This window comes from Rattus norvegicus, chromosome 5 (assembly GCF_036323735.1).
Source record: "Rattus norvegicus strain BN/NHsdMcwi chromosome 5, GRCr8, whole genome shotgun sequence".
Lineage (NCBI taxonomy): Eukaryota > Metazoa > Chordata > Mammalia > Rodentia > Muridae > Rattus > Rattus norvegicus.
The window spans coordinates 58,076,759-58,088,089 of record NC_086023.1 but is presented as its reverse complement, the minus strand read 5'-3'; positions in this window follow the sequence as shown (position 1 = coordinate 58,088,089).

The following is an 11,331-nucleotide window of genomic DNA, read 5'->3' as shown; positions in this document are numbered from 1 at the left end:
ACTTCTATTGTCAGACAATCTTTGCAGTCCCTATTCCTATTTAAGGTTATTTTATTTTGTTTGTTTTGTTTTTCAACCAATTGATCCAATTAGTTGTGACTCTGTGCACTTGGTGGACATAGTATGACTTCTCCCTGTCCTTATAAACTGCTAATAACTCATTAGGGTGAGCAAGGCATTCTGAGTTTCTCCATACTCATTGCAGGTATTTTTAACTGGATCGATCTTGCATGCGCCTTATTTAGGTAATCAAAGATAATATGTGCTCTTCTGTGCTTAAGCTATACCATATCCAGAGGCCTAAATTTCACAGAGCTGCCTGCTCCTCATCCTGCAGCTCTTACTCTCTTTACCTCATTGTCTAAGGATTTTGATATAGTGAGATGAAATTGATATGAAAGTCGCATTTACACCTTGTCTCACTCAGTAGCTTGTTCTTAGCACTTCAAAGAGGAATGGGTCTTAGTATTAACCAGCAGGAAAAACTTTGCTGAAAATCTTAGGCACAGCATGAATCTATAGACACAAACATAAATATTGAGAAATCAGTTTTACATGGTTATTTAGAAAAACAACAGTATTAGGGTCTCTCCTAGAACCTTACAATTCCAGGTCAGGTATTCTCTTCATATTTCCAATGCCAGGCATGAATTCCCTCCTATGTAGCAGACCTCAAATCTAATTAAGGAAGTGGTGCTTGCCTATATATACAGTCTTTTCTTAGTAGCAGACTAGGTATTTTATGAATTTTCTTGTGGCTTTCATAGTGAAAAACTCAACTGAATACAAATCAGTCTCACTACTAGAAGCCAAGCTTGATAGTAAGAGATGTCCAGTAGATACTTTTGCATTCTCCAGTACTAGCAGTCCTTATAAGGAAGATGTCTAGGTCAGGGTTTGTATTCCTGAATAAACACCATGACCATGAAGCTAGTTGGTGAGAAAAGGATTTATTTAACTTAAACTTCCACATTGCTGTTCATCACCAAAGGAAGTCAGAATTAGAACTCAAGCAGGTCAGGAAGCAGGAGCTAATACAGAGGTCATGGATGAATGTTACTTACTGACTTGTGTCCCCTGACTTTCTCAGCTTGCTTTTTTAAAATAATTGGTTATTTTATTTATTTACATTTCAAATGTTATCCCCTTCCCTGTTTCCCCTCCACAAATCCTCATCACTTCCCCCTATTTTCTGTTTCTAAGATGGTGGTCACCTACCCACTAGCATTCATAACAATTTCAATGGAAAGACCCCTGGAGTGGGGAGACCGTCACTAAAGTCTCAGGATGACCCGACCCCACCAAGAACTCACAAGACTCTGTCCTTGCTGTAATCACATGAGATTTATTGATATTAACCAGTGCACTGGGGTAGAGACTCGTATCTCACACAGCGGTAGAGGAGTTCGATGATGAGTAGCTGGGAAAAGGGGTATTTAAAGGAAGAAACAACAACCCAAATGGATAGGGATAGCATCATTAGAAAATGTCAAGAATACAAGTGAAAAATCACAAGGAGAATCTTCCTGTTTCTCAAGATTAACTTTATGGTCAGCCAGTTCCTGGGAGAAGCTTCCTGTTTCTTGAGATTGTTCTTTAAGATTTTAATCTAACTTTATGGTCAGCTAGTTCCTGGTAGAGAGTTGCTTAACTGGCTGGTGTAATTCTTCTGCTCTAAACTTTTGCTTGGGTGGGGGGACAACCTTAAAACTTCTACCTTTCAAACTAATCAGGCTGTTCTCTTATAGAACCCTGAAATACCAGTCTGGTGATGGCACTATGCACAATGGGCTTTTCCACCCTTGATTACTAATTGAGAAAATGTCTTACAGCTGGATCTCACAGAGGCATTTACTCAAGGGAGACTCCTTTCTCTGTGACAACTCCAGCTTGTGTTAAGTTGATACACAAAATCAGCCAGTACAGATGATCTTCATACATACCAGGAAGTTTCTACCATACGAGCTTTCCACATGACCCAAATATTCCTTCTTTCAGCTGTTAGCATTCTTTCTAGGCTATGCCTCATATTTACCTGGCAACAGTCAGAAATGCCTGATTCACTATAAATGGGGATGCTTGCACCCTTCTCATTCTCTTCCTCTCCTAGCCTCCTACTCTCTTACCTTCCTACTCTCTCTAGCCCTTCTCTACCCATTCACCTCCCCCTCCCTCTCTCTCCACATGTTCCTAGCCAGTCTCTCTCTCTCCTCTCCTCTTCTTGTCTTGTCTCTCCTCTCCTCTCCTCTCCTCTCCTCTCCTCTCCTCTCCTCTCCTCTCCTCTCCTCTCCTCTCCTCTCCTCTCCTCTCCTCTCCTCTCCTCCCCTCCTCTCTCTCTCTCTCTCTCTCTCTCTCTCTCTCTCTCTCTCTCCTATCTTTCTCTGTCTCTCTTCCTTTAACTCCCCACTCCATGACCTAAATAAACTTTATTCCATACTACATCTATCTTTTTTTTTTATTAACTTGAGTATTTCTTATATACATTTCGAGTGTTATTCCCTTTCCCGGTACCCGGGCAAACATCCCCCTCCCCCCTCCCCTTCCTTATGGGTGTTCCCCTCCCAACCCTCCCCCCATTGCCGCCCTCCCCCCACCAGTCTAGTTCACTGGGGGTTCAGTCTTAGCAGGACCCAGGGCTTCTCCTTCCACTGGTGCTCTTACTAGGATATTCATTGCTACCTATGAGGTCAGAGTCCAGGGTCAGTCCATGTATAGTCTTTAGGTAGTGGCTTAGTACCTGGAAGCTCTGGTTGCTTAGCATTGTTGTACATATGGGGTCTCGAGCCCCTTCAAGCTCTTCCAGTTCTTTCTCTGATTCCTTCAACGGGGGACCTATTCTCAGTTCAGTGGTTTGCTGCTGGCATTCGCCTCTGTATTTGCTATATTCTGGCTGTGTCTCTCAGGAGCGATCTACATCCGGCTCCTGTCGGTCTGCACTTCTTTGCTTCATCCATCTTGTCTAATTGGGTGGCTGTATATGTATGGGCCACATGTGGGGCAGGCTCTGAATGGGTGTTCCTTCAGTCTCTGTTTTAATCTTTGCCTCTCTCTTCCCTGCCAAGGGTATTCTTGTTCCCCTTTTAAAGAAGGAGTGAAGCGTTCACATTTTGATCATCCGTCTTGAGTTTCATTTGTTCCGGGTATCTAGGGTAATTCAAGCATTTGGGCTAATAGCCACTTATCAATGAGTGCATACCATGTATGTCTTTCTGTGATTGGGTTAGCTCACTCAGGATGATGTTTTCCAGTTCCAACCATTTGCCTACGAATTTCATAAACTCGTTGTTTTTGATAGCTGAGTAATATTCCATTGTGTAGATGTACCACATTTTCTGTATCCATTCCTCTGTTGAAGGGCATCTGGGTTCTTTCCAGCTTCTGGCTATTATAAATAAGGCTGCAATGAACATAGTGGAGCACGTGTCTTTTTTATATGTTGGGGCATCTTTTGGGTATATGCCCAAGAGAGGTATAGCTGGATCCTCAGGCAGTTCAATGTCCAATTTTCTGAGGATCCTCCAGACTGATTTCCAGAATGGTTGTACCAGTTTGCAATCCCACCAACAATGGAGGAGTGTTCCTTTCTCCACATCCTCGCCAGCATCTGTTGTCCCCTGAGTTTTTGATCATAGCCATTCTCACTGGTGTGAGGTGAAATCTCAGGGTTGTTTTGCATCTGTCTTATCCTTACTTATCTTTATCCTTTACTCGAGTAAAGGATGTTTCATCATGGGCCAACAAAGGCATAATTTTCCACATCACCATATTGCACCTACACGAAATATATTCCTATTTCTTTCTTTCTTTTTATAAGTCACACCAGCCATTTCTTCTCTGGTATTTACTCTTCATATCATCTTCTTAAATATCCTATACCCATCTCCTTTTTCCCTCCCTTTACAGGTACCCATTAAAATCTATTCTATTTTACCCTTAGGGAATCCATACATTCCCCACTAAAACCCTGCTTTCTACCTAACCTCTCTGGGTACATGGATTATATCCTGGTTATAATATACTTAACTGCTAATATCTACTTATAAGTGAATATGTGCCATATTTATCTTTCTGAGTCTGGATTACCTCAGTATGCTTTTTTCAAGTTTGTTTCATTTGCCTTCAAATTATATGATGTCATATTAAAGAGCTGAGTAACATTCCATTGTGCAAATTTACCATTTTCTTTATTCATTCTTTAATAGAAAGACATCTAGGTTGTCCCCAGGTTCTGGCTATTAAGAATAAATCAACAACATGGTTTAAAAAAATGTCTGTGTGGTAGGATGCAGTGTTCCTTCGATACATGCTGGAGAGTGCTACAACTGGAACTTGGGGTAGGTTTATTCCCAGATTTCTCAAGGACCTCCATATTGATTTCTGTAACTGATTTACAAATTTATACTGCTACCAGCAATGGTATGATTCTGCTTGTTCCACACCTTTACCAGCATGTGCTGACACTTGTGTTACTGATATTAGCCATTCTGACAGGAAAAAGATAAGGTGTCAAAATAGTTTTGATTTAGATTTCCCTGGGATCTAAGGATACGGAGTGCTCTTTTAAGTGTTTCTCAGTCATTTGTGCTTCTTTCCTTAAAAATTCTGCTTATATCTGTACCCTGTTTTTAATTGGATTACTTAATTTTTGATGTCTACTTAATTAAGTTTTGTAAGCATTTTGGATATTAGTCCTCTATTATACGTGAAGTTGTTTAAGAGTATTTTCTTATACTGTAGACTGACACTTTTTACAATTGATGATGTCCTTTGCCTTTTAGCTTCTTGAAGATCTCTTTATTAACTTTTCTCTACAATCTAGCAGTATGGCCCCATCACCAAGTCAAATTTCACACAACTCTCTGAACACAGAGAAGTCAAGAGTATGCTTATATTGAGCCTTCATCAATGTATTCAGTTATCTTTGATGCAACAAGTACTCCGAAGACTACTGAAAGAGAAATGTCTACACCAATCCAGCCACAAAACCTCTGACATCCTTGTATTCAAAATATGCTAGGGCAATGGTGGCACAGAACTTACAGGAATAGGCAGCCAAGTTGAGATTTTACTGAAGAGTAACTCCTTGAGAGGGAATCCACTTCTGGCACTGCTTGAGTAACCAAAAACCAGAGAATAGAATGCTCAGAGACCTAGGTAAAACACAATATTCCAGTTTAAAACCCTGTATTGTATTGGTACATAGACAGGCAACTAGATCAATGGAATAGAGTTGAAGCCCCAGAAATGAACCCACATACCTGTGGTCACTTGATCTTTGACAAAGGAGCTAAAACCATCGAGTGGAAAAAGATAACATTTTCAACCAATGTTGCTGGTTCAACTTGATGTTAGCATGTAGAAGAATGCAAATTTATCCACTTTTAAATCCTTGTACAAATCACAAGTCCAAGTGGATAAAAGAGCTCCACATATAAGCAGCTACACTGAAACTAATAGAAGAGAAAGTGACAAGAACCTCAAATATATAAGCACGTGGGAAAATTTCCTGAATAGAATACCAATGGCTTATGCTTTTAGATCAAGATCAAATGGGATTTCTTAAAAATTCAAACCTTCTGTAAGCCAAAGGACACTGTCAATAGGGCAAAGTGGTAGACAACAGATTGGGAAAAGTTATTTACCAATCCTACATCTGATAGAGGGCTAATATCTAATATGAACAAAAAATTTAAGAGGTTAATTTCCAGAGAACCAAATAATCCTATTAAAAAAATAAGGTACATACAACAGATAGAGGCCTTATATCCAAAATATACAAAGAACTCAAGAAGTTAGACCGCAGGGAAACAAATAACCCTATTAAAAAATGGGGTTCAGAGCTAAACAAAGAATTCACAGCTGAGGAATGCCGAATGGCTGAGAAACACCTAAAGAAATGTTCAACATCTTTAGTCATAAGGGAAATGCAAATCAAAACAACCCTGAGATTTCACCTCATACCAGTGAGAATGGCTAAGATCAAAAACTCAGGTGACAGCAGATGCTGGCGAGGATGTGGAGAAAGAGGAACACTCCTCCATTGTTGGTGGGATTGCAGACTGGTAAAACCATTCTGGAAATCAGTCTGGAGGTTCCTCAGAAAATTGGACATTGAACTGCCTGAGGATCCAGCTATACCTCTCTTGGGCATATACCCAAAAGATGCCTCAACATATAAAAGAGACACGTGCTCCACTATGTTCATCGCAGCCTTATTTATAATAGCCAGAAAATGGAAAGAACCCAGATGCCCTTCAACAGAGGAATGGATACAGAAAATGTGGTACATCTACACAATGGAATATTACTCAGCTATCAAAAACAACGAGTTTATGAAATTCGCAGGCAAATGGTTGGAACTGGAAAATATCATCCTGAGTGAGCTAACCCAATCACAGAAAGACATACACGGCATGCACTCATTGATAAGTGGCTATTAGCCCAAATGCTTGAATTACCCTAGATCCCTAGAACAAACGAAACTCAAGACGGATGATCAAAAGGTGAATGCTTCACTCCTTCTTTAAATGAGGAAAAAGAATACCCTTGGCTGGGAAGGGAGAGGCAAAGATTAAAACAGAGACTGAAGGAACACCCATTCAGAGCCTGCCCCACAGGTGGCCCATACATATACAGCCACCCAATTGGACAAGATGGATGAAGCAAAGAAGTGCAGACCGACAGGAGCCGGATGTAGATCGCTCCTGAGAGACACAGCCAGAATACAGCAAATACAGAGGCGAATGCCAGCAGCAAACCACTGAACTGAGAATAGGTCCCCCGTTGAAGGAATCAGAGAAAGAACTGGAAGAGCTTGAAGGTGCTCGAGACCCCAAAAGTACAACAATGTCAAGCAACCAGAGCTTCCAGGGACTAAGCCACTACCTAAATACTATACATGGACTGACCCTGGACTCTGACCCCATAGGTAGCAATGAATATCCTAGTAAGAGCACCAGTGGAAGGGGAAGCCCTGGGTCCTGCTAAGACTGAACCCCCAGTGAACTAGACTATGGGGGGAGGGCGGCAATGGGGGGAGGGTTGGGAGGGGGACACCCATAAGGAAGGGGAGGGGGGAGGGGGATGTTTGCCCAGAAACCGGGAAAGGGAATAACACTTGAAATGTATATAAGAAATACTCAAGTTAATAAAAAAAAATAAGGTACAGAACTAAACAAAGAATTCTCAAAAGTGGAATATTGAATGATATTCCTTAGTCATTGGGGAAATGCAAATCAAAACAACCCTGAGATTCTGCTTCATACCAGTCAGAATGGCTATGATCAGAAACTCAGGTAAATGCAGATGGTTTTAAGGATGTGGAGAAAAAGAAACACTCCTCCATTTTTGGTGGGATTGCAAGCTGGTACAACCACTCTAGAAATTCTGGCTGTTCCTCAGAAAATTGGACTTAGAACTATCTTAGCACCCAGCTATACCAAACCTTGGCATATACACAAAAGATGCTCTAACATATAACAAGAATCCATGCTCCACTATGTTCATAAGAGCCTTATTTTAACAGCCAGAAGCTGGAAAGTACCCAGAAGTCCTTCAACAGGAGAATGGATACAGAAATTGTGGTATATCTATACAATAGAGTATTAACTCAGCATACAACTCAGCAATTAAAAACAATGACTATATTAAGTCTTAGGCAAGTGGATGCAACTGGAAAATATCATACTGAATGAATTAACCCAGTTATAAAAGGACACACATGGTTTGCACTCACTGATAAGTGGATATTATCTCCAAACTTGGAATATCTAAGAAAAAATTCACAGACCATATGAAACTCAAAAAGAAGGAACACCAAAATGTGGATGCTTCATTCCTTCTTAGAAGGAGGAACAAAATACTTATGGAAGGAAATACAGGGACAAAGAGTAAACCAGGGACTGATGGAAAGGTCATCCTGAGACTGCCTCACCTGGGGATCCATCACATATGCAGCCATCAAACCCAGTCACTACTGCTGATGCCAGAAGTGCATGTTGACAGGAGCCTGATATGGATGTCTCCTGAAGGCTCTGCCAGGACCTAACTGATACAGATGAGTAAGCCTACACCTAATCATCAGACTGAGCACAGGGACCCAAATGGGGGGAGTTAGAGAAAAGATTGAAAGAGCTGGAGGGGTTTGCAACCCCATAGGAGGAACAACAATATCAACCAACCAGACCCCACAGAGTTCCCACCAATGAGTACACATGGAGGGACCCACAGCTCCAGCCACATATATACCAGAGGATAGCATTGTCTGGCATCAATAGGAGGGGGGACCCTTGGTCCTATGAAGGGTTTTATTCCCAGTGTAGGGGAATGCCATTGTGTTGAACTGAGCATGGGTGTGTGGGTGTGGGAGAATCTTCCCAGAAGCAGGAGGAGGTGGGGAGGAGAGTGGGGAAAGGGGATAACATTTGAAATGTAAGTACATAACATATCCAATAAAAAGAGATACAGTAAGAAATTAAATAAGATAATAAATGTGCTTCAAATACAGTATCAATGAAATGACTTTTAACGATATTGAGCTATATCCCTAGATTAGTGCCTAGTCATTATCAGAGAGACTTTTTCTGGCAGTAGATAGGAAATGATGCAGAGACCCACACCAAGATATTATGCAGAGAGAGAGAGAGAGAGAGAGAGAGAGAGAGAGAGAGAGAGAAGTCTTAATGGAAATTCACCATAAAATCCTTTCTGTCAGAGCTCAGGGAATTTCTCAGACGAGGAGGAAGGACTGTAAGAGTCAGAAGTGATATGAGACACTAGGATTACAAGGCTCTCTGAATCAGTCAAGCAAGGTATATAAGGACTCACAGAGACTGAAACACCAAGATTGGCAGAACAGGACACCAGTTCCTCTGCATATTTATTGTGGCTTTTTGTAATTTTATGATACTCTTAACTCTGAGAAAGAATGGGTCTTTTACTCCTGTGCCTGCTCTTGGAACTCTTTTTCCTTCAGCGTTGTTGCTGTGTTCAACTTATATATGATAGTTTTTGTTTCATTTCATTATATGTTATCTTTCTAATGAGAAACAGAAAAGTAGTGGATCCATAGGAGCCCTGAGAAAAAAGGAACTGGGAGGAGAAAAGTATATTTTATATGAGAAAAATTCCTTTATCAATGGAAGGAAAAAGAAGATAACAGAAAACAGACAGATAAGAGAAAGGAAACCTCAAAACAAGACAAAAATATCTTGCCAATTTTGCACCAGTGGGGACATCTTGTCTCACAGATAAGTATTGTAACAGGAAGGGTTAACTAATAGATGACACCAAAAAATAATTGAATAAATTTATTTTATTATACATTTTTATAACACTGCCAATGGTTTGTTTTCTTTTTAATTGTGGGTATGGAGGGATTGCTTTGTGCAAATTACTCTAACTCCCTGTAGAGGGTAGAGGTCTTGACTCCTTTCAGTTGGATATACAAGTGTTTCTGAGATGCCTTTTGTGGGCGTTAGGAATCAAACTAAGGCCCTTACAGAAAACAGTACAGGCTCCTAATTATTGAGACTTTTCTACTGGCCCTAATAATATTAGGTTCCATATTTACACAGTGTATATTTATCATATCCAACTTAAACTGCCTCAAGTACACTTCACACTATACCTCCCAGCTCCCTGCCTTCTTTTTCCCTTTTGTCAATTACCTCCTAAATCTTACTAGGGCTGGACAATTTCATATGATTGTGTGACCATCATTAGTTAAGAGGCAACTTCTCCCATTGGCTATATTCCCAAAGAAAAGTGAACCTCCTTGGTTGAGGTTTGGTATGTTGTTATGAATTGAAAGCTAAAAATTCTATTTCCCAAGGTCTAGTTGTCTCAAGACTAGTGAATTCTCATGCATGCCAGCTTGCGTTATGCAAACTTTGCTCCTTAATTTCAAACTATTGGTTAGTAAAGATGCCTACTGACTGTAGCTGGGCATAAGGGAGGTGGGTGGGGGCTTCGGTTCCTGGCCTTGGGGTCTGAGGCAAAGACCAGAAGGACAGGGAAAGAAGAAAGAAATCACTATGGGGTAGATCCTGAGCACATGGGCAGGAGGACTGACTTGTTGGAATAGGACCAGCCCAGGCAGAAGATGGCAAGGTATATTTCAGGATTATTGATGGGAAAGAAGACAGAATAAAATAGAGAGAATAAAATGAATATCTGCCCAGACTAGTACTTCAAGGCTTATTATAAATATTAAGGTTTGTGGGTTTTTTTATTTGTGAGACAAATGACTTAAGGTTAGTTAGAAATCTCTAAATAATATTTACTACACACTACTACTTCCCTCACCAGCTATCAGACAATTTGTTTTCAAGTATAGCCAACACTTGATAAAATGATCAATATTCAATTATTATACTATAAATCTACATTTCTTTTAAATAATTCTTGAGTTTTATTTTTGGGTGAGGAGGTTGATTATTCCTGAATATGCCTATGAATACCATACTGTGAGATTGAATAAAGCCTGAGTTGATGAGTTTTCCTCAAAGTCTGAAGTGACTGGTGTATAATGTGATGTTTGCTGAAGTTGGAAGTGTATCTGATGATTTAAGACATTCCTTGAATTTTTCTTGCTTTGGGAACACTTCTTCTCTGCTGAACAAAGAGAGCAAAAATCTCCCCTTTTCCTTAGTGGTTTTAATTGATTTCTTCAATGTATAAATTAAAATGGCTTTAAGGATATATAAACTTTAATCATAAATCTACAGGTTTGCTGTGAAAAGAAAACCTTTCTTTTTTCTAGACAGTGATATATGTTAAATCCCAGGAATCCAGTTAAAATCTGGGAAATTACCTTTCAAAGGAAAGAAACAAGTTTAAACCAAAGTCATAGCAATAAACTTTCAGTGTCAGGATTTTGGAAAAAAAATTGTGTTAGTAGTTGTATGAGAACAAATACTTCATTTAAAGAAAAAAAATGAGGAAATAAAATATACAGTTTTTCAAATTCCTAAAAATCTTTGCCCTTAATTGATAGTAGTATCTTGTTTTTGATTTTACAAAAGGGAGTCTATCTTAATGACACAAGAATTTATGCTACCACAGAGGGACTTCAGTCCATTTCTACCAGAGATCTTGTGATAAGAACAATCAGATTCATTCATTCAATCTCTAAATTTAATTTCAATTAATTTCACATTAATAGTATTAGAAGCAAGACTTAGTGGTGTTAACCTACATTTCAAGTGCTGTTTCAGACTAAAATTAGTTCAAATTTATTTGGAAGTAAAATTGGATGAAGTTCTTGTATAACATGACTAATTATAATACTTATCTAAAAAGTCATAAGGCGAAAACACTTTGAGCAAAAAT